A 24,849-nucleotide genomic window follows, 5' to 3' on the forward strand; every position below is an offset into this window, starting at 1 on the left:
TCAACCGGATATTTTGGAGGATTATGATCAGTGACACTATGGTTTCATTAAATGATTGTTTTAAAGATAAATGAATCTATGAAAAAGGCAATTTCATATTGGGTGTGTAAGTGGTGTGACTGGCATTAAATTTACATGAATATCTGGCTAGGGAGCCTGGGAACGCTTTTCCCTAGTATCCAGGACAAAACCTAACCAATTTCTTAATTGGATCCCATCACTATAGTGGTTGGCCGGTTGACTAACCCATGGGACTGGATGGGGTAGTAGGCTAGACTGATGGATCCGTAAAATGAGACTCAATTCTGTTATAGTACGATAGATGAAGTAAATCCCAGATAGTAATTGTTCTATGGAAAAAGAATCAACGGCTGTGCCTCTCGATGGGGAAAAAAACGTTGGTTTCTATGATCCAGGTGCAAGTTTCTTCCTTGATCTGACCAAGTGACTCACACGTTCGGTCGGATCAGTTTGGTCAATAATGACCCTGACTACGTTACTCTGACTACGTTAGAGTAAAAATATCCTGGAAGAATCGCCCGTGCTTTCTGGGCGAGGGAAGTTTTTCCGGGTTCGCGGTTTTGGAAGAACCGAGGGATTAGTCTCTTGTCCGGATATCCGTGGGTGAGGCCCCGAGTGAGGGATCCTGCCCCGCGCAAGAAGTGCTACTTCCGCTGCTGGCACCCCTGAATCCGCCGTTGCGCGAAGGGGGAAGGGGTCTTTCAGCTGGGTATCAGAGCGAATTGACTAAAGTGGATCAACCAAGAAGCCAAAAATGTCAAAAATTTATGAAGCAACAGTAAAAGGTTGGAATTGTGTGATGAAATTCATACAAATTAATATTCAGACTGAAATTCATAAATTGGTAAAAGGGGTCTTCAGATGGAAGTACTACAATTGTATGGAATCCCTGACTTGCTTGAGGCCTAGACATGATGTATTTACCTTATAATTCCAAGGACCGTGACTACCCGTATATACCGAGGGTATAACTGCAGCTCTTTACTGGCAGTATATACGAATAAATCTAAGACCTTGAAATTATAAGCAAAAGTGCTATCCAGATGATGAATTTGAATGTGGTTGATATGATTTTAAAACTCTGGTTGAGAACTGATGAGTTGATTTGGATTCTGATTGAAAAATGATTATTCCTGAATTTTGGTTGAAAAGCGATAAGTTGAGCAAAGCCACAATGAGGATGAATGGGACGAGTCCCTGTGAGGATGAATGGGACGAGTCCCTGTGATGATGTTCGTAAATTGGAATGATAATAATGACTTCAGCAAATCACTATAAGATTAGTGGATTGTGCTGTCAAATTGCTACTGTTAACACTTGACTCGGTGGATCAAGTTAATGGATGACAAATTTACCCTAAGCAAGTTATAAAATTGTATATGTTAATATCTTAAGTTGTAAAATTTTATACATTAATGTCTTAAGTTATGAAGTGGAGATATACCAAAGTATTTAAAATACCTTTTCTCACTTTGTTTATCTCCCTTTCCTTTGCACATGGAAAATTCAACCACCAAGGGAACATTCTGAACACTTCAGGGTCCCAAAAATCCCTGGCCTACAACTTCATGTACATTGTCTCCTTGGAGTTCACATAATAGCTTTAAGGGCTAGCACACGGCCTTTCCTTGGCACAACAAGGGCCTCTCCTACTTCTTGTAACATACTATGAATCTACAACCAACAATGGCATTACCTCTAGTTCATTTCTCTCCATGCATGAGAGCAACCATGTATCGAGAAATAATTACCACCTTCAGTGCATTAAATGTCATTTAAAATAAACTATTAGTGTTTGTTACCCACACCTATAAATGCAATGCTTTGCTACTTACCTTGCACACCAAGTTGTTTATCCAAAGGAAAGGTAGACTTGGCCCTTTCAAGTACTCCTTGAAGTATTTTCGTGTCACAATTGAAAACATTCCTGTAAGTTTTCTCCAAGAACTTGATCAGTGTGGTATCATGCTCGATAGCATGACATCATAGTACCTCCTTCTTCAAGAATTTTTTGAAGTATTATGTATTTGTGTTTCACTAAGAGCAAATGTTTAGAAAAAGTAGAATCAGACTTAACCTATTGTGAGTCTCACTTGCATCTAGGCTACCTTACCATTATGAATATTTTATCCTTTTTTTGTCTCAATGTCTTCTTCTTTGAGCAAAAAAGCAAGTTACTCTTTTCATTATGTGGTAGGAATGAGCATGTAATAGAATAAACTATATTCTTTATCGGGCCCTTCGGTCTCTCATCCAAATTTATTTGCACTAGTTGGCTGCTTGTGCAAGAATATACATAACAGGGAGTGTTATGCCACAATATGTGTTATATATCTATTTCTTAAAAACTATACAACATTATATTGTACTTACATGAAAAACTCCTTACAATTCTCTAGATCAACCATTGTTGTTGCTAGCCACCGTATTGCTTTTTGACACCTACAATCAACCCCATAAAAGGTTGTTTGCCATTTTCCTTAAAAGTATTTGGGTCTATCTTATCCTTCTATGCTAGGATTTCATGCTTCTTGGCTTGGTATTCACCCTAAAAACATCGTATCTTCCTTATATTCATTCCTTTTATTTGCTGCAATGCATTCAACAAAATTGATACCTAGAAGATAATCTATGAGAGTACTAGTAGTACACATTAATACCTAGGACATTGTCCTCCCCTGGCTTCTTTAACTAGGTGCTTGGCCATCCACTTTCTATCTTCCTTTAATGCATGGCATAATAAAGTCTCTTTTTGAGCGCACCCCAATGTGTGAAAATCATGCAAATGTTGTCTATGACATAAGATGCAATGTATACATGTTTGTTGATGCTTCACACAAACAAGGCAAAGATTTATGGTTATTAACAACACAAGTATGCTTTTAGAACAATCAAGGTGATGATTGTAGTTTATAATTGTACCTGTTAAGTCTTGTTACCATTGATATTAGCTCTCTTCGTTCTTCGCCAAACACATCGAGAAGAGATACCTCAACACATGGGTGGCATTTCACCTCATGAGAAAAAGCTAGCAAGAGTAAACTTGCTTTAAAGATTGCTCTCCAGCTAGCAATATAATTATATATCTCCAAATTCTTTGAAGACATACCTCATTTGATCTCCTCCATCCAAGCTCGAACACAGTGGTTGCCATCCCACATATAAAAAATCTTGCTAAGTAACTCTCATTCCATGTTGTGTATGGCTTGCCCGAATTTCTCATTCCATGTTGTGTATCGCTTGCCCAAATTTCTCATTCTTCTACATCCATATGTCATCCCATAAGAGTTTGTTATGCCATTAAGATGTCATGATGCCAACAAGGAAGGCATGCTCGAGGAGAAAATGAAGTGCCCCCTTATCTTGTACGTAATCGTGGTTAAATAACTCAATGCAAAGTTTTTTGTAACGTTCATTGACCCTTCTAATATAAGGATTGGAGATAAGGCGACGGAGTGGAATCAAACCTGAAAATACAATTTAATCTAATTTTGCACATGTCTTGAGAGTTCCGTTACAAATATACATTGTGATCAGTCTGTTTACCATGAGTCGATCTAAGACCTCATGTATCACATCCATGTCTTGAGAGTTCCATTACAAATATACATTGTGATCAGTCTGTTTACCATGAGTCGATCTAAGACCTCATGTATCACGTCCATGTGAAATTTACTACCATAGTTTACCATGAGTCGATATAAGACCTCATGTATCACATCCATGTGAAATTTACTACCATAGTTTACCATGAGTCGATCTAAGACCTCATGTACCACATCCATGTGAAATTCACTATGCCATAGTTTATCACAAATATGTCTTGTTTGTAAGCCTCGTCCTCCTCTTCAATGGGGTAGCCTCGTGTGGAGTCATCTTTGACTTGTTTTTTCTTTTGTTGGATTTCCTCTTTCCCCTTCTTTCATTTTTAATCTCTGCCTCATTATCTTCATCACTTTCACTTTGAATGACAATATTTCTTCTCTTCCTCGAAGCTGGGGGATTTAAAGACGTCATCTTTGATATGCAAGAGCTCTTCCCTTAAGGAGTAGGCAAAACGTATCTCCCTTTGCCTTAAATATTTTCCACTTGAACATTTCACAACCAAGTTTTAAAAAGAGGTAAACTATCATGTATAATATTAATATTATAAAATAACTTACCAACTTGACTTGGCAAAAATTCCAAACGATTTTAGAACATCTTCAAGCATGTTCATATTAGCATGTAGAAATAGATCGGGTAGAGGAGTACTTTTTTCCAAACATTTCTCAACCATAACTCTGGTATATCCTTCTGGCAAGGGCATGCTATGTGATGTTTTACTTATGGAAGTCTGCATAACTTTTCCCTCTCTAACTTTGCGACCCTAGTGAAAGATACTTAAACATCCCCACATAAAAACTCTTGCAAATATAAACTCTCATTAACATGATCCCCTTGCAACCTACCACAATTAAAGGGCATTGCCTTTACCTCTTCTTGTGGCCCATCATCTCACATCCATCTTTGGTGGCTAAAAGAGGTTGACATGATCAACTCTTGTAGGGTATTGCAAAATTCAAATAAATTAATAGGTTTCCTCCAAAATTAGACAAAACCTATATAGTGGTGGCTTTATTATCCAACGTTAGTGGCGAGTTTGAGTGGCCCTTTACCTTAATAGAAGGTGATTTTGTTACTCTGTATAGGAGGATATGATCACTATATGACCACGCATTATCGCCATGTATCATCACATTGATACTTTTGCATAGTTGATCCTTTTGTATGGTCATAAATCAAGATGGACATTTGATATGCAAGCTGCTACTAGAATGCTCTATGCATGCGCTCTCCCTCTTTGGTTCATTTGGTATCTTAGTAGAAGTGACCCTTTATCCCACATCAATGGCGAGTTCGGGTGGCCCTTCCCTTAACAAAAGGTGATTTTATTACTCTATAAGAGGATAGTATCACTATATGACCACACATTATTGTTGGGATTTAGAATCTCTTGTGGTGAACACTGGGGGTGAATGCTCCTATGAGTGTTAAAAAGTGTGAACACTACCTATGAGTGATTTAGATAATGTTTAGATATTATACCTACATAAGCAATGATGTCATCCACAAGAGCCTCTAAGGCTATAAAAGCATTGTACGTTGTGAACTTTAAAACATCTAGATATAATACCTACATAAGCAATGACATCATCCACAAGAGCCTCTAAGGCTCTAAAAGCATTGTACTTTGTGAACTTTAAAACATCTAGATATAATACCTACATAAGCAATGACTTCATCCACAAGAGCCTCTAAAGCTATAAAAGCATTGTACTTTGTGAACTTTAAAACATCTAGATATAATACCTACATAAGCAATGATGTCATCCACAAGAGCCTCTAAGGCTGTAAAAGCATTGTACTTTTGTGAACTTTAAAATATCAATCTAATAAAAAAAAGCCATTATCCTCTAAGGTAGTACCTAAAAAAGCTTTCACTGCCACATTCTCTAATCTCTCTCTTTAAGGTATGGGGTTTTCAAAGAACCTTTATGTTTGAGTCAAGGGTCCTTTGGCCAGGATGTCCTCCAAAATCTAAATTAAATAAATAGGTGTGTATGTTTTATAGGTTTATAATGCCTTATTTTATAAAAGGCTCCATTCATATGTTATCCCTATTTTGAATTAGGGGGATTGGGGGGGAGAGGGGTAGTTCTGGAAGCTAAAGAATCTTATGTGTGGTCAAGCTCCATTTCCAAGCTTGATTATGATCTATTGTATCATATCAGGTATGGCCAGTGTGATCTTTTACATCATGTGGTGTTAGTGAGCCCAAATCGCCTTAAGTATGAAGGCTATTCCCCATACACCACCCTAACTTTGAAGGGGGATTGTTGGGATTCAAAGTCTCTTGTGTGGACGCCCCCTATTCGGAGTCTCGTATGTGTGAACACTCTCTATGAGTGATTTAGATAATATCTAGGTATTATACATGCTTAACATAATCAGTGATGTCATCCGAGAGAGAGAGAGAGACACACACACACACACACAGAGAGAAGTGAGTTGAAGTTTATACCCAAAAATAAATAAACAAAACTTTTCTAAAATTTTCCCCAAATTTATTCTTCTTCTCTGAGAGAGAGAGAGAGAGAGAGAGAGAGAGAGAGAGAGAGAGAGAGAGAGAGCAAAGAATAAATTACCCCCACCTCCCTCATCCCAACAAGTGGCGAGTTAGAGAGAGAAAGAGAGAGAGAGAGAGAGAGAGAGAACAGAAGAAGTTTGAAAAAAAAAACCCTACGCTCCCCCATTCCAAGTGGCAAGTTTGCAACTTGGGATGGGGGAGGTAGGTTTTTTTTTTCTAATTTTGTCTCTTCTCTCTCTCTCTCTCTCTCTCTCTCTCTCTCTCTCTCTCTCTCTCTCTCTCTCTCCACATAAAAGAGGGGAAGAGCATGTAGAAGGAAGAGAGAGGGAGGGAGGCGGGCACCTGGGAGGGAGGGAGAGGACAACATGAGAGCATGCGGGGAATAGAGCCTCTCCATATAAGAGAGGGAGAGAGCATGTGACAGAAAGAGAGAGGGAGGGAGGTGGTGGGTACATGGGTGGGAGGGAGAGGGAAACATGCCGAGAAGAGAGAGGGAGGGAGGTGGTGGGTACATGAGAGCATGCCGAGAAGAGAGAGGGAGGGAGGTGGTGGGTACATGGGTGGGAGGGAGAGGGAAACATGAGAGCGTGCCGAGAAGAGAGAGGGAGGGAGGTGGTGTGGGTACATGGGTGGGAGGGAGAGGGAAACATGAGAGCATGCCGAGAAGAGAGGAAAATGAGAGAGAGAGAGAGAGAGAGAGAGAGAGAGAGAGAGAGAGAGAGATGTAAAAAGAAACCTCACCTCCCCCATCCCAAATGGTGAGCTCACCACTTGGAAAGGGGGAGGTGGGGCATTTCTTCCAAAAAAATTTCCCCAATTTTGTTTCTCTTCTCTCTCTATATATGTGTGTGTGTGTGACTCTCTCTCTCTCTCTCTCTCTCTCTCTCTCTCTAAAGAGACAGAGAGAGACACATACATGTATATATATATATACATATATATATATATATACACACATATACATATACATATATATATATATATAGTACATATCTCTCTCTCTCTCTCTCTCTCTCTCTCTCTCTCTCTCTCTCTCTCTCTATATATATATATATATATATATATATATATGTAGAGAGAGAGAGAGAGAGAAAGATATGCACGATATACATATATATACATATATATATATATATATATAGAGAGAGAGAGAGAGAGAGATGTACGATATATATATATGTATATATACATATATATATATATATCGTACATATCTTTCTCTGTCTCTATATGTATATATATATATATATATATATATATATATATATATATATATATATATACATTGCTACAAGCACAAGGGTACTACCAAAGAAATACCAAAGCTTGGGTCCCCAAGCGCATCACAAAGTCCCCTAAGCTTGCACAAAGAAGAAAGCCTCAACACCAAGCACATCGGCAACCAAATTACAGTGTTCATCAAAGATGGGTGCCTGTGCATGTACTTCAACAAGGATACTATGATGGTGATTCCATCATATGGTTGCCAAATCCGGACAATGTGAAGAAAACGTCACCACCGACTTCAACCCCACAACAACTTCACCTATAGTTCGACAAGAATGAATCCCAAGCAACAACAAGCAAATCCTTTCACCACTCTCGTGCATTCAGCACCAACATAAGAGCTTGTCTGTTCAAGAAAACAATCAACAGTCTTTCCTACTGCCTCGACATTTTTTTGCAACAAATTTAAGATCAAATACGGAGACTTAGGAGCACATCAAGAACAAAATAACAATGCTCTTGTCACCTCTCTGGTAGTGAGAAATGAGCGCACAAGAAGCTGTTGCTTGCAAGTCATGACCTAGATGATCCATAAAATAGTAATAATATATTTTTTAAAAAAACCTCGAAGTCAAAACCTACAAATTCACGGAATTCCATCTCACGGAATTACAATTCACGGAGCTCCATCTCATGGCTTAAGAACCTGCACTTTCACATTTAAGCCTCATCATGGATTAAGCCATATCACACAATAGCCACTATATATTGGTTAAGCTTATTGCTTATTGTTTACTATTATTTTGGCTAAATTAATGTAGCAGCTGCTCCATGAGTACATATCCATACTCGTTCACTGGAGAACATTTACACCAAAGCCTCACCATCGACAACTTCCAGATACATCTTTGGATGGGGGGGCCATGGTGAGCGAAAGCCTAATCAATGGTACAATCCATCGCCTGGAATTTTCCTTCAAATTACAAACCTCTCTAAATGACGCCACAATCTTCACAACTCAATGATTTTCAATCTCTAGTGAAGATCTCTATATTAGCCTCGCAAGTCGACATAATTCTTTCAATCCTCACCAACAAGTGGCTACTTCACACAAAGCAGTTCAATAAGAATCTATATGACTCGATTCTTGTACTTCATGAAAATCTACTTCTAAGAACACTTAAATATGCATAAAAACATAAAAAGCACATGGGCAGAAGAAGACAGGATCATGTCCTACTCTACAAAATTTGACAAGAATCTTGCCACACACAAAGGGACATCATCACAAGCAAATTACTTCAAATGATGAATGCCGCTTCAATGAATCAAATGAGGAACTGAGAATCACCATCTCGTTCTAATGATTAAGTCTACGTTCCTCTAGATCCTTCTCTCTCTTCTCTCCCATTATTAACATCTCTTAGTGTCCCAACTAACAAAAATCACATGTAACCTTGCCGATGATTGCCAAAAACAAAGTGAGCCAAAAAAGAAAACAAAACAAAAGGAGCTCACACAAATATAAAAATGAAATCATTCGCAAAAACCCCCACCCCGTTAGGAATTCCCAATACACCACTAACCTCTTCATTCATTTACTAGCTTTTCTTATTCCTTTCGGAGGAACAAAGACCATTGAACGTCATTCAACATCAAAGCCATCGACAAAGCTTGTTCATTCTCCCCACCCAAAGGTCTTCAACGCGATCGTCATCAGGAAGGGGAGAATGTTAATCTAATTCTAGGATTAACAAGAGCTACCACCATTATCTGACATCAAGGAGTCATGGTAGATACACCAAAGGGTCATACATTCAAGATATAAAGCAATATGGTCTAAAGCTATAACTTGGACGACGCCCGTAATGGTGTGACGGAGTATTTATGGCGATTCCTGCTTCAAGAGCGTGTGGTAGCAAGGTAAGATGAAGTCCTAAGTGATTCCTGCTTCAAGAGCGTGTGGTAGCAAGGTAAGATGAAGTCCTAAGTGATGTACTTCATAGATATATTATGAGAGTAGTCATTGTAATAGCATTAGGCCTCTTATGAGCCTAAAGTTCCCGATCGGGCATAGTTTAAGTGAGTGTGAACACTTATGGCCATGTATATAAGTGAACTTCTTTCATAATACAACATACTCTCCCATTGTGCAATTGAGTCTTGCTCTTGCTAATCTCTCTCTCTAATGCATGCTAATGAGTGTGTGTGAGTAAAATGAGGTGAGAGGAGGGACGAGGACCCGTAGTGCAATGCGGCTGCTGACAACGCTCGCGCAGGAGACATGGTGGAATTGCTTCTCAAGGAGTTGTAGAGCTTGGAGACCTCAAGGGTTACGAGCTCGACCATTGGAAAGATCCTCACTACAGTTGCGGTTCACCAGGTAATCTCTTTTTGGATGTGTTTCAAGGAGGGTTAGTTGTAGAGCTTGGAGACCTCAAGGGTTACGAGCTCGGCCATTGGAAAGATCCTCACTACAGTTGCGGTTCACCAGGTAATCTCTTTTTGGATGTGTTTCAAGGAGGGTTAGGGTGAGCCATAACAATTGCCATGAATTAGAATTTGAAAGCAAAGTTGTTGTTGTGGGATAAAATGAATAGAGAAGGTCTATTTCAAGAATTTATCAATGGAATTTGAAATTGAGTACTGCAACAATAGGGACTTGGCATGCATATGGCTACATGAAGAAAATCTCTTTCGAGATAGGAGCTTGGAAAAAAGGTAGAAGAAAAAAAAGAGTAGAAGGATAGTGCTAGGTGTACTACTATTCTATTGAAATTAAAGTAAACAAGACATCTTACTCCCTTGATTTTAAAAAATTGAAGATTTAATGAAATTTGAGTGTGTCAGTGGAAGAGATAAACATTTGTGTAATACCCATCATCAGTGTGTGTATCAAAGTGGGAGCTAGAGGAGTTCATCTTCAGGCATATATGCCAGGCTATACAGGAGATTGGCCCATACAACATTGTGCAGGTGATAACAGACAATGGATCGAATTGTGTTTCCATGGGAAGGATGCTTGAAGAAGAGTTCCCCAAGATTGTATGGACACCTTGTGCTACACATAGCCTTGATTTGATGATAGAAGATGATGTAGGAATGGGTGAGAAACATTTTTTCTGTAGCATCTAGTATGGTGAACTTTGTCACCAAGAGGCCGAAAGTGCTAAGCATGTTAGAGCCAATTCTGATATTGAGCTCTTGAAGCCATCCAAAACCTGCTTTGTCTACATGTTCATTGTGGTGGATGATAAACACTATATTTTTACACATGATTAAAGGTGTTTTTATCTTATAAACTACTATTTCTCACAATTAGTGTGCTCAACTTCATTTATAAATGCATGAGAAATGATCCTGAGTGGCTGGGGGAGCAGTGCCAGAACAGTGCAAATTTTGAGCCTGCACCGCCGCTGCAAAGCCTTAATTCGCACTGTTCTAACATAGCTTCCCCAGTCCTCGAGGAGAAATTCTGATGCATTGGATAACAAACAATGTAACTTTACACATGATTAAAGTTGTTTTTATCTTATAAACTATTGTTTCTCACAATTAGTATACTTAACTTCATTATAAATGCATCAAAAATGATCCTGAGTGGCTGGGGGAGAGCAGTGCCAGAACAGTGCGAATTTTGAGCCTACAGCACCGTCGCTGCAGAGCGTAAATTCATACTATTCTGGCATAGCTTCCCCAATCCTCCAAGAGCAATTCTGATGTATTACATGATAAACACTATATTTTTACACATGATTAAAGGTGTTTTTATCTTATAAACTAATGTTTCTCATAATTAATGTGCTCAACCTCATTATAAATGCATCAGAAATGATCCTGAGTGATTGGGGGAGCAGTGCCAGAACAGTGCAAATTTCGAGCCTGCACCGCCGTTGCAGAGCACTGTTCTAGCATAGCTTCCCCAGTCCTCCAGGAGCAATTCTCGTGCATTGGATGACAAAACAATGTAATTTTACACATGATTAAAGCTGTTTTTATCTTATAAACTATTGTTTCTCATAAGTGTACTCAACTTCATAATGCATCAGAAATAATCTTGAGTGGCTAGGAGAGAAGTGCTAGAACAGTGCAAATTTTGAGCTTGCACCACCGCTTGCAGAGCCTAAATTCGCACTGTTCTATTTAGTATGGTGTGTGTGTGTGTGTGTGTGTGTGTGTGTGTGTGAGAGAGAGAGAGAGAGAGAGAGAGAGAGAGAGAGAGAGAGAGAGAGAGAGAGAGAGAAATGAAATGAAATGATATATTAACGTCTCTAAGAGGCCATAGTGGCCTATGAGACCAAAACTAAGAGTACATCTGAAGTTGGTGTCTCATCAAAGAGAACAACTAAATGAGACTAAAAAGTACAATAAACTGATTATCCTACAATTATAAGAACAGAACTGTAAGACTCCGAGATGATACTGAGTAGAAAATACTAGAAAATACTAGAAAATGTATATCAGGTAGATCCATGTATGTTGATCAGTTGAGGTGTTGCCCTCTCCTTAGATCAAGTATCTCCACCATGGGGCTATCTAGAATGGAGAGGTCGTAGAAGTGAGGTAGGCACCTCCGATGCCGAGCAATAATGGCTAGAAAATACTAGAAAATACTAGAAAATACTAGAAAATGTATATCAGGTAGATCCATGTATGTTGATCAGTTGAGGTGTTGCCCTCTCCTTAGATCAAGTATCTCCACCATGGGGCTATCTAGAATGGAGAGGTCGTAGAAGTGAGGTAGGCACCTCCGATGCCGAGCAATAATGGCTCTGATCTGGCGATGGTGAGGATGCCGTGGTCGGGATCCTAGTGGGCATGGCCGACGAGCACGACATAAGATAACTGCTCTATCAGTGGTGACTCCCTGGGAGCATGGTCGCGGTGCCTTGATGGCCCAATGGAGGAGGTATCAGGAGGTGTGTGGGCTGGGTTGTTTTTGGTGCTAGTGCCAAAGAAATCTGTCACAGGGTCCTGTGTCTAGGTACATCATGGCTCGGCCTCTTATCTGCCAAGAGGGTCTCTCTGTGTCTCCTGAGCTCAAGTAAACAATCCCAGGCATCTCTAATCCTCAAACTCCATGACCCTGCGTAATGGCCCAAAACCCTCTTGGAAGAGGCAGTGATATCTCCTCGGATCTCATAATAGACTGTACATCGGCAAATGTAGTGTTCCTCTGTCTCTACCTCCTGGTAGCATAGCTGAAAAATGCGATCATCCAAGATCTAATGCATATATCGCCCTGTCTCAATCCGTAGCTGGTGCGATGAGGTCCGGATCGGTCCAATGATGGCACAACGTATCCCATGTGATAGGTGTACATCCATGTATGGTGGGCGGGTGAGGTGTAGAAAATGGCTCTTGTAATGAGCCATTTTCTTGCCCAAGGGCTCAAGGGGGCTAGTCCATGTCCTCTCTATGTCCACTCTGATGATATCCATCCTGATCACGCGGTTTTGCTCTAAGTGGGTGAGATCCAAAAATGGACAATCCAAAATGTACTGAAAGGGTGGTAGTGCCTCTATCTGCAAACCATGTAGGTCAAACCATGATCTCATCTGAGCGTACCAACAATGAGTATCTCCATCCTCTGCCAACTATATGGATGAGGTCAATGCAATCGGGAGTACCTCTGCTGAGGGAGCTCCCATAGCCACTGTAAAAAGGTAACTGCTTGGAATAGGGCCTCGGTTAGTACTAGTGGGGCACCCAGCTCAGAACGAGAACAATCTCACGTGGTACTGATGATTTGCTCCGAATCATGCGCGCAATCGGGAGTACCTCTGCTGAGGGAGCTCCCATAGCCACTGTAAAAAGGTAACTGCTTGGAATAGGGCCTCGGTTAGTACTAGTGGGGCACCCAGCTCAGAACGAGAACAATCTCACGTGGTACTGATGATTTGCTCCGAATCATGCGCGCAATCATCATAATCAGTGGTCTCTCCATTTGCCTCCATCCCTCATCTGTCCTCTCTGTGATGTATAGTGGGCCCCCAAATTGGAGCTCTGTACAAGAGGGTCGGTGTGACAAGCATATCAAATAGCCACAATTTGGTGCGTGGCTCCTGAAACTGTATGTGTGCACACTGCCTCTCTCAAGTGCCCCCAAGGCTGCATGCCCTCAAGCTAATCTAGCTGTTGTTGCCTCCTTTAGGGAGAAACGCGGTCTTGTGAAAGTAACTCCCAAGTAGACATATGACCTAATGTACTCTATCGGCTCCCCTCGGAAAGTGAATTGAGGCTCTGATCTCGTCACTCATGCCTGTGTGGTGTTAAACACCATAACCTTGATTTTCCCAAGGTTCACTATCAGATCTCTATCCGCACAGAAATCCTGTAATGCATCCAGGTGTCTCTGTAATCCCTCCGAAGAGTCTGAGATTAGAACAATATCATCAACATATAACAAGATGGGTATCAACACCCATGCCAGGCATGCCCCTGGGCCTCCCAATCTGTCTACATAATCAGAGACTGCATCAATGTATAGTCCAAAGAGGGTGGGCGATAGCGGGCATCCCTGCTTCACCCCTATCGTGCTGGTCACCCTATCAGATAGTCCGCATGGAGCTCTTGCCTGGAGCTCGGACTCTGCCATACAAAGCATATATCCCCCGCCGCTGCATATCCCGGAATGTCATGCAATCTGTGCATAAGCCTTGCACGTGGTACGGTATCGAAGGCTTTGCAGAAGTCCACAAAGCAGCAATATATCCTTCTCTTCTGTGTCCTGCCCTCTTCAATAAGTGCCCGAAGTGTCAGTATGTGATCCAAGGTAATAAATCCTCTCCTGAAGCCAGCATGTCCATGTGCTCGATGACCATGCCTCTCCGCCCATCGGCTCAGCTTCGACTCCAATATAGAGCCATATAATTTAGCCAAGTAATGACCAATCATGATCGTCTTGTAGTTGCCTGGTACCATGGGGTCCCCCCTCTTAGAGAGAGAGAGAGAGAGAGAGAAGAAGAAGAAGAAGAAGAAGAAGAAGAAGAAGAAGAAGAAGAAGAAGAAGAAGAAGAAGAAGGAGGAGGAGGAGGAGGAGGAGGAGGAGGAGGAGAGAGAGATGGATGGAGAGGGGAGAGAGAGAGAGAAAGAGTAGAGAGATGAATGACGAGAGAGAGTCGTTGAAGAGGGTTGAGAGAGAGAGAAATAGGAGAAAGAGGATATAGAGTGAGACAGTGGGGTTGAAGAGGAGAGAGAGAGAGAGAGAGAGAGAGAGAGAGGTAGGAAGGGAGGGAGGGAGGGAGAGAGAGAGAGAGAGAGAGAGAGAGAGAGTGAGTGAGTGAAGTGGGAGGAATAGAGAAAAAGAGTGGAGAGAGGAATGAGGAGAGAGAGCGAGAGAGAGAGTCATTGAAGAGTGGAGAGAGGAATGAGGAGAGAGAGAGAGAGAGAGAGAGAGAGAGAGAGAGAGAGAGAGAGAGAAGAGAGAGAGAGAGAGAGGTCTAAGAGAGAGAGAGAGAGAGAGAGAGAGAGAGAGAGAGAGAGAGAGAGAGAGAGAGAGAGAGGTTGAAGAGAGAGAGAGAGGAGAGAGGAGAGAGGAGAGGTAAGAAGTAGAGGGGAGAGAGAGAGAGAGAGAGAGGAGGGAGAAGCACAAAAGACACAAGGTGAGGAAACATAGGTGGACGGTAGCAAATTCGTAATGTGGAAGGATTCTTGGTGGATGGTTAGCTTGTGCCATGAATGAGGTGGCCTTAATGAAGAATTCCACAAGCCACAAAAGCAGGGAATAGATTTATAGACAAAGATAGCAAATAAGTTGGCTTCCACCCTACAACAACTTTGACAAAGAAAGTGAAGCTTACCATACAATCAGATTCTATCTTTAGAAACAATGCTAAAAAAACATGCATGATCGAGCTCATTCCAGGGTGTAGTGGATGAGTACATGCATGATGTAGTGGATGAGTACATGCATGATGTAGTGGATGAGTACATGCATGATGTAGTGGTATGATATCTTGGAAAATAATGGTATGATGTAGTAGATGAGTACATGCACGATCAAGCTCGTATAAGGGTGTAGTAGATGAGTACATGCACGATCAAGCTCGTATAAGGGTGTATAGTCATGCCTAAACCTTTCCTAATTGATGAAACTCCATTGGCACATGGCACACAAAATTAAGATAAGGAACCTATCATCCCTTATACACTTGAGACTAGGTGCACAGAATGAAAATAAGGAGGCCGCCATTCCCCCTCAAACTCATGCATGTGATAATATGGAGAGATTCTTCTTTAGCTCATACTCAAATGTAATGTTCAAAAGACTCATGTATATCAACAAGTAACCGTTTAAATTCATACATAGGAAGGTTTCTCCACATATGAAGCACGAGAATACATGTGCGCACGTAGCTATACTATTGGAGGAGTGTGTTTTATCTTGGGTTACATAGACTACCTACGTGTTCAAATCTAGAACTTCTTGGGGATCTATATGTGAGCAAGTAAACATTTAAATTCATACATAGGAAGGTTGCTCCACATATGAAGCATGAGAATACACATGTGCAGGTAGCTATACTATTGGAGAAGTGTGTTTTAGCTTGGGTTACATAGACTAGCTACATGTTCAAATCTAGAACTTCTTGGGCATTTGTACGGCTATAAAACTAGTACTACATGTGGCATTATTATGCAATTTTGTGGGTTTGATTTTTTTGGGATCTATTACCCTTTTCCTCTCTCCTTATCCTCCCTCCTCCCAGCCTAGCCCATCCTAGATTAGCCCTCTCTCTCTCTCTCTCTCTCTCTCTCTCTCTCTCTCTCTCTCTTCAACCTTTCCCGTTGTGCTATCCTTCTTTGGAGGTGGCTTGGAAGGACCCCCATCAGCATGACTAAGTGCATCACCTAGCTTTCCCCCCTTGTTGGAATTCTTTTATGTTGCATCTACTAGAGTGGCTTACTCTTGGGTTGCCTCCACACATTAGCTAGGCTTGGCTGAGGTCAAGAACCTATGAATGGCCATGTCTACCCACTTTGGAAGGAGGCTCGAAGTGATAGCGACGATGATGCTGAGAAGGCGTAGTAGGCAATCGAAAGAACATTAGTGAGGATGAAGGAAACACAAGGGAAAAGTTATGAGCATTGAAGACAGGTGATTGGGATGTATACAAGCACCTAGCTCTCGGGCAAATAATTCTCACCAAGATCTTCATCTATATGATGGGCATTGCTAATAAGAAGGCATTGCATGGCCATTTTCATAATCACACCTATATAGTTTTTTTTTTTAAATATGGCGTTACATTGATTCTTTGTGTGTGTGCGCGTGCACACATGCACAAGCCATAAAATTTAGCCCTTTCATTTTAAAATATGGCTTTATAATGACCGTGTGTGTGCACATGCACGTGCACAAGTCATAAAAAATCAGCCCATTCATTTTTAGCATAAGCATTACAAAAGCTACTTGGTGGTTCTACCATGCCCTCAAAGAAGCCATTAGAGCTTGCAGTCCATACATCAGATGGGCAACATGGGGAAACCCAGCTTAGGAGGGCAGAAAAAGTATAGAGGCACTTAAGAGGAAGGATGATGATATTAATCACTTGGGCCAACACACATCTAAGCTAGAAAATTGGAATTCTATGTTAAGGAGGATGGGTGAGAAGCTAAATACGGAAGATATATCAAATGGCAATTTCTTCATGGTGATTTGGTGTTAACTAGTGCCCCATGCTTAACCATTCACTATGTAACCTGGGGGATTCACTCACAATAAAGGGGGACGTCACTTGCGTGCATGAACCTCAAGAAAACCCCCTATATATGATGCTCATAAGATGATAACACCCCCCCTCCCCTATTTAAGTTTATAAGGATACCTTGAAAAATGACTGTCATCCCCCTTCCTTATATCTATGTTTTTTCTCTAGCACTTACACATCCCCTCTCCTTAAATTAAAGTATGTTACTTTGAACCTTATTGAGCGAACATAAGTTCTTCATGCATGCTACTAAGAAATAGATGTTAAGTACCAGGAAATCATCAAAGTAAATCACAACAACCTCCTTGAATCGTTATTGAAGCATGTTGTGATCATTTCTTGATATCATTAGATCATTACCATATATGCACCATGAAAGTAAGTACTACTGAGTCACCTCCCCCTAACTTAAATTTAAGATTTAGTATTTACCTAAATACATGGCCTTACCCCTACCTTATAAGCTTATGTCTCCTTAAAAAAAAAAACCTCTTGTACACTCACGTGATATCATAAGTTTTTTAAGAGTGAATCTCTCTGTCATAGGGGTGAGAAACAATCTAGTTTTATATGATATCATAAGTTTTTTAAGAGTGAATCTCTCTGTCATAGGGGTGAGAAACAATCTAGTTTTATATGATATCATAAGTTTTCTAAGAGTGAATCCCCGAGGCTATGTAATAGGGGTGAGAAACAATCAAGTTTTATCTGATATCAACACCAAGAACAAGCGTATGCAACAATAGTACAAGCAATAACAACAACACAAGCATAAACCTTATAAAAGGGTAATGTTCAAGAAAAAAATCAATGGAATATTGCCCATAGTGAGAGAGGGAGAGGGGATTTGTACTGCATGCAGAAGGGCAAGAGGCATCATAACTTTTCTAAGAGTGAATCCCCGAGGCTATGTAATAGGGTGAGAAACAATCAAGTTTTATCTGATATCAACACCAAGAACAAGCGTATGCAACAATAGCACAAGCAATAACAACAACACAAGCATAAACCTTATAAAAGGGTAATGTTCAAGAAAAAAATCAATGGAATATTGCCCATAGTGAGAGAGGGAGAGGGGATTTGTACTGCATACAGAAGGGCAAGAGGCATGCCTACAACCAAAGAACGTCTAAGAGAGAGAAGCATTTGCTACATGTGTTGTTTCCACTTTAGGAAGATGCACTAGATGTCTTACCAAATAAGATTGGGTCGAACTAATGTTTAAAAACATTTGCTGCATGTGTTGTTTCCACTTTAGGAAGATTCAATAGAGTTTTTACCAAATAATATTGAGTCAAATTAATGTTTAAAAACTTCAAAAACAACACACAAAACTTAGATCCAAAAATAGATGGATCTCATTGATTAATTAATTAATGTAAGAAAGCATTTGGTGGCTTACCACCTCTCAAAACTTTCCAAATACACTTAAAAAAACCTTCAAAACATTACTTATTGGTTGAGACCTTAAGATTGGATGCGTATATAACTAATGAACCACAAAAACAGTATTTGGGTGCCCTCTTTATATTCACCAATTTTGTTTCGAGTATTATATTCATAAATTGGGGGCTGACGCCCCCGAGTTATTAACCTTTACTAAGGCTCGGTCTTGGCATACATGCATGTGGCGCCCTCCTCTCCTCCTCCTCCTCCTCGCGCTCCTCCTCCTATCACTCCTCTCTTGCTTGTTGCTCCACCTCTCCCTCTGCTTCCTCGCCTCCCCTCTTCCTCTTCTCTCCCATGCATAATGATGTAGAAGACAAAGCTCCTTCCTCCCAATCGTCCTTCTTCTGGCTAGCAACTTCGGTTCTTAACAGTCATTACAGTCCTCCATCCTTGTCCTGCACCAGCGATTTGAGAGAGAGAGAGAGAGAGAAAGAAAGAAAGAAAGCTGTATTAACGTCTACGAGAGGCCGAACTCGACCTGTGTGTGTGTGTGTGTGTTAGAGAGAGAGAGAGAGAGAGAGAGAGAGAGAGAGAGAGAGAGAGAGAGAGAGAGAACCCCGTAGAGATAGTGACGTGTCAGAGAGAAGGGGCAATGACTTGTTGTCCATTCACACTCCTTCTTTATATAGAAAAGATCTCTAGAGATGTCCTCCAATTTTTTCACTAAAGTTCATAGAGGAAAATCTTTAAGGTTTCTACATCAAATCTGAAGTATTTAATGGAAAAAGTTGTTGGTGGCCTAGGCACTGACAGTTTTTACTTCGTCTATCCCCATATTAAAATAGGAAAAAATTATCGTGTGAATCAGCTTATAAATGATTGTACGATGTACATAGGCGGATGTACATAGGCGGGCTGCATGAGCAGGAGAAGGTTTGACGATCGCTGATCACAGAAAACAAAGCAGGTGAGCTTACGCTCCGGTTTCTTCATGTACTGTGGTTTTATGAAGAGTCTCTGTATATCCTTCTAGCGAAAGGTGAGGCTTGCAGGTCCCAGGCAAGGCAGGTCCAACCAGAGAATATTTTAATAAAGTAAAAAGCAATATTCTGGAAATACATCTACCTAGAGCACAGCAGACGAAGCACCCAAAACCTCTATAGACAATGTACCCACAAACCTCACCAAAAAAGACAGTGAAGAAAGCCACAGTACCAACAAGACTAATCTTATCACCGCACAGAGGTGGGTAGCCAAAAAGTGCCTTGGCAATCTTCTGGTCACCAAGGACTGGTTTCCTAAGTCATTATCATAACCTTAACACCAGCAGAGTCAAAAGACTCCACAGCTGGGTTCAGCAAGGTCAACTACATTCGAGCCACAAGAGCCCCGCTGGATCTCCAAGAGACCTCTACAGACACAAGGACTTTATGAAAGTAGTCCATGGATATTAGTTCCCAAGCTTGGTGCTAAGTTTGCCAGGTAGGATTCTGCACGGAATGGGGAGGCATTGGTCTGTTTTAATTCTCTGGTCAAATGTCCGTGATGAAATCAACCATGTTGGAGCAAAGGTACTGCCTTTGAATGCCGACGTAGTTAATATGATAATTTTCCTCGCTTCTGGCCAGCTTCATGGCCTCCTCTCATCACTTGTATGCATTCAATCATTGAGCACATTGTAATGCCCAGTTGTTGACTGTCACGTGGTTGAGGAAACACCGAAGACCAATGATTGCTTTCCAATTGAAGAGAACTCCTAGTCAGTGTATCTCTTTTTTTTTTCCGGGAAAAAGAACCTTCTTTTAGTTACTAAAAGAACAACCATGAAGGGCTAGATACAAACTCGCCTCATGTATAGGGCGGAATCAAGTAGTCAAAGGAGGGGAAAGAGACGCATCTACATTGGCTGGCTGCTCTCTAAGGAGAAGGCTATCTCATACAGGCAAGTGGTCTGTAATACCAAGTGGGGTCACCACCTCTATCAGTGAGAAAAGGGCCAGGCCGCCAGAGCCTCAAGAAAGATTCCTGCCGCTTTTGCATGCGGTTAGATCCACCCTGCAACTTTCCCCATTGGCTGTGGAGGGTATGTATGATATTGAGCCAAATGCTCTTGATAGACTTAGTTGACGGAGTTCGGGTACCCTTAATGGCTTCATTGCATCTAGCTCACCATATGTGCTAGGCTGCAATGCTACTGCAAATCTCCCATCTCTGGCATGAGCCTGGTCGCCAGTGATCAATAGGTGGGGCTGTGAGACGGTGGTGAGAGACTTGAAGGGCTAGCCCTCCCCATCCTCCTTGTAAGCCCTGACCACCTCAGCCTCTATGGCCCAAGTGATAGTGCCCCATGTAATGATCCGGGTCGATGCCCTGTCCATAGTGAAGATGCGGAGAATCCGCCGCCAAATCTGCTCAGCCTTTGGTAAATTCCAAAGACAATGTCGTTGAGACTCCTGGGGGTGGTTGCATCTCGGGCAAGCTACTGGCCTACCTCCAACTGCCAACCAAGTGCTGACCGCCAAGCTCCTCTGTGCCATTAGCCAAAGAAAGAGGGTAATCTTTCTAGGCCGAAAACTGTCCCAAAGCCTCTTCCAAAAATCTGAGAGGAAACGTTGTGAGAGGCCTTGTGATTGCCAGTGTGTTGCTACTACCGGGGTGCCGTCAATCTTTGGCATCTGGATCCCGCGGCCTAGCTGCGCTGTATATGCTAAGAAGGGGGCTTCCAGAGTCTCCTCCCGATCAGTGGGATGATGCCAAGTCCACTTGCCCGGGTCGCACTGAAGGCGTGTGAGAGGTTGACACTCCCATATCCATAGCCGCCTGAATCTCTCCCTAGCCACCTTGACTGGTGGTGGGTCTATGTGCCACTCCTGAGTTTGAAATCCAATCACCCTCGCCCTCTCTAAGGTGCAGCCACTGAAATCCTCTAAGTGGAGCTCAGATCTCTCTAATTTGCCATGGAATCCAATAGAAAAGGTGAGCGGACCACTACCCTCATCCGCTTCATCGACTGCCACAAGAATATCGTGCCTGGTAAACATGCCTAGCCACATAGGGGGAGTCGGGTCTGGGATAAGAGTCAGCCACTCTTGAGGAATAGCTGAGTCGATGTCGATGCGGAGCCCATCTTTACCCCGGATCCTTGTCAGGTCTCTCTCCTGCACCTTCGGGGTTAACTGTTAGTGTGTGATCCAGCCTCCAAGGGACCTCGCAGGTCCTATGCTCAATGCTCCCCATGATACATGAGGTCGGGCCCCCAACATGTGGCCACTCGGCAAATGGATCAGGGGTTCCAGACCAATGGCTGCCGAAGCCGCTCCTTTGAGGCTACCGGAGCTATCTGCCCAAGGGCCAGCTTAAGGTGATCCCAAGCTAGAATTAAACTGGCTGCAAATCTGTCCTCAAAAGTTGGACTAAAACCGTGGGCCCGCATCTCTGTGAAGATCCATCTGGTACTCTGCGGCCAAGGGCTCCCTAGACTCGAGGTGCGGGCTGAAATTCGGGCCACGAGGAAGACCTTCCAAGGCTCACCACCGGGAAGGAGTCCTCGAACAATCAGCTTGCCTAGTAGGGCATGTCTTTGAATAGCAGGGTCAATGAGGCCTAGCCCCCCTCTACGTCATGGCTGAATGATCACTTTGCATGCCACCTTGGCCTTGGCAGGCCTCCCGTCACTGCCGGCCCTCCTCTCCTCAATGAATCTAATCTCCGTGCGGGCGGTGGCAAGCTGACTCTCAATCCATGGGCTATATTTGGGGACCTCTCCTGAAGCCGCTGTAAAGAGGCCGGATCCCTCCTCAGACTCCTCTCCTACTCCCGAAATCCCTCCAATCTGCTCTGGGTTGTCTCTTGCAAGAAACCGTTGATCTCCCCTAGGCCCACATCCACAATGTGCACCCAATAGAGCTTGAGATAAAATCCAGTCCCACCCATATCTATTGTATCCTACTGCAGATCTCGGGGTCCTGAACGAGGTTGTCCGGAATCCTAGAGTTCATATGCCTGTCATGCTGCCAAGGGTCCTTTAGGGATAGAATAACCGCGGCGTGATCTGAAAAAGTAGTGCCTTTCGAGATACCAATCATGCCCCATGGCTGCAAGCCCACTCATCAACATAAAACTTGTCAAGTCTAGAGAGGTTGGGGCCGGTGCTCCTCCTATCCGATCGCGAGAAGCTATGGCTCCGGGGGCTGCGCCCAAACTCTGGAAGATGCCAAGGGTCCTGTCCCCTAAGTACCAATATCATCTCCTCCCAGGCAGAGTATTGTGCTCCTGAGATTGTGGCTGTGCCTCCTCCAAGTCTATCTATCATGTTGAAGTCACCACCCATGCACCAAAAGTCAGCCTGGGGAAGGGTTGCCAGACTGTGCTCCAAAAAAGGGCTCTACCTATAGCGGCGTTCGGGGCATAAACATTGAGGAAGCCAACGCTATCCTCTCCAATTGAAATGGTAACCCATTGTGCTTGCCCCGGAACTATCTGAGCCTGTCAAACTGCCCGCAAAAGCTGCTCACTGACAAAAATACAAACTCCTCCCTGCGTCCCTGAAGGGCCGGAGGATGGAGACCAGAAAGTGTGACTCCTTCGTGGTAAAATCTCCCGCATTGGTGGGTGCGCCCCTCAGAAAGGTGATGCTCTTGGAGGAAAAGAATGTCGATAGGTTCCCCAATTGCGGCTCTCTGAAGCTCTCCTTTGAGGACACCTCGTCTTTGAAAGCACTGAAGGCCCCCTAAACCCTGTATGTTCCATGAGACTATCTGCATATCAATCTCTATGTGAGGCAGAACTAGTGGAACTTCCCTCCACTCGAAGAGTCTTGGGTGAGGGTTTAGACGGGGAATAATCACAATCCGTCCTAGGACGAAGGCACGCCAAGTGGGCGTGGATCTTGTCCTCCATGTGATGCCACTCTGTCCGAGAGCGAGAGAGTGCATATTCCAGACTCCATCGATCTCAATGGAGGTACGTGTAAGAAGGGGGAAGAGGTACTGCGACAGAAGTATGCATGAACACAAAAAGCAGCACTTCGAGGCTGGAGGCCACCATCTCCCCGTCCTGGTCTCTGTGACCAGAGCCTCCAAGCTCCATCCTAGCCAATGGCCATAGATGGGTGAGTACGTCGGTGATGCGAAGATCATGGAGATGATGGGAGCTCAACTGCCTATCCCTGCATGGCGGCAGCCCACCGACTCTAAGTCCCAGTCCACCTAGGGTTGCACTCAAAGGGAAAGAGAAGATCATCACGCTATTCTCTAGCGTAGAGGGTCTGGAGTGGTGAAAAACCACACATATTCTCTAGCGTAGAGGGTCTAGAGTGGTGAAAAACCACACATATCCGAATAGGGGCTACTGTCTCCTCAAACATATCTGTCCCTTTTGCTAGAAGACATCGGAAGAAACTATGATCCACAGGCTACCCCAAGATCCTGGGAGAGCCCTCACCGGAGAGGCAGCAATGGTCATCTCAACTGGCTCAGAGAAACAGTGAATCAAGCGGCGAACGGAACTCGATGGCTGCCTCCGCTCTGGGTCGGGGGTTGCTGGGGTCGACAGGAGTGCTTTGGAGAGGCGGAAGGGGGGGGAGGGCAGGCTTTGATGAAGACAGGGCATGAGGGACTGCTGCGGGTAGAGTCGGGGGCGAGGATGGAGGAGGCGGAGAGGCCGGAGAGGGGCACTGCTGGGAGAGATCCATCGGAGAGGAAGGCTGCTGGGAGAGGCTAGCCGTGGGCTCAGTAGGGTCTACGGACCTCATTGGGCAAGAATCTCGACGGGGAATGGGCCACCAAACCGGAGGGGCTGAAGGGGCCCGCTCCGTGACTGGAGGGGGCCCATCGCCAACAGGTAGGTGCTGTGATAAATGCTCAAAACGGTTCTGTGACAAAACCGAAACCTCCTGTACCCTGCTAGCTTGGTGCACGTGGTGACGGTGCTCAGCTTTGGTGGTCGGCTGACGGCCAGGCACGGGCCAACCGTCCGCCACTCTCCGGCAGCTGGGTCGTCCGCGGTCGCGGGACCTGATGCTCCGCTGCCTGAGAATCTGCCTCTCTCTCTACCCCCTGGTGAGGATAGGAACGGGGAATTGGGGGGGGGGTGGGGACCACCGGCGGCAGTCTCCTCTGGAGACTGCCTCCGAGGGCAAGCTCTGGCTAGATCTCCCATCTGCCTGCAAATGAAGCATGGACCTGGAAGGCCTAAATACTCCAGGCGTTGCATGATGGGGTTGCCCAGAGGCAAGGAATAGATATAACACGAGGCACTGAATCCGGCGAGGCAACACAGATGCAGAGGGATGAAATCCCGGTTGCCTGTACGAGGGCCAAGGCAGCAGTAGGGGGGGATTCCATCACTCTCTCGGTGGCACCACCAATC

The 24,849-nt window shown here is 43.4% G+C and overlaps 1 protein-coding gene across 1 annotated transcript in view; it reads left to right on the forward strand.

Annotated features, from left to right (window-relative positions):
• The first annotated feature begins 19,299 nt into the window (after window positions 1–19,299).
• The window catches only part of LOC147630400 (protein FIP1-like), a 53,991-nt gene continuing 48,441 nt past the window's right edge, over window positions 19,300–24,849 (forward strand). The window contains exon 1 of the mRNA XM_086810258.1: window positions 19,300–19,447. The gene's annotated coding sequence lies outside the window, so the exon portion shown is untranslated. The remainder of the gene's footprint in view (window positions 19,448–24,849) is intronic.

This window comes from Cibotium barometz, chromosome 16 (genome assembly GCF_041138505.1).
Source record: "Cibotium barometz isolate CiBa-2024 chromosome 16, ASM4113850v1, whole genome shotgun sequence".
Classification (NCBI taxonomy): Eukaryota; Viridiplantae; Streptophyta; class Polypodiopsida; order Cyatheales; family Cibotiaceae; genus Cibotium; species Cibotium barometz.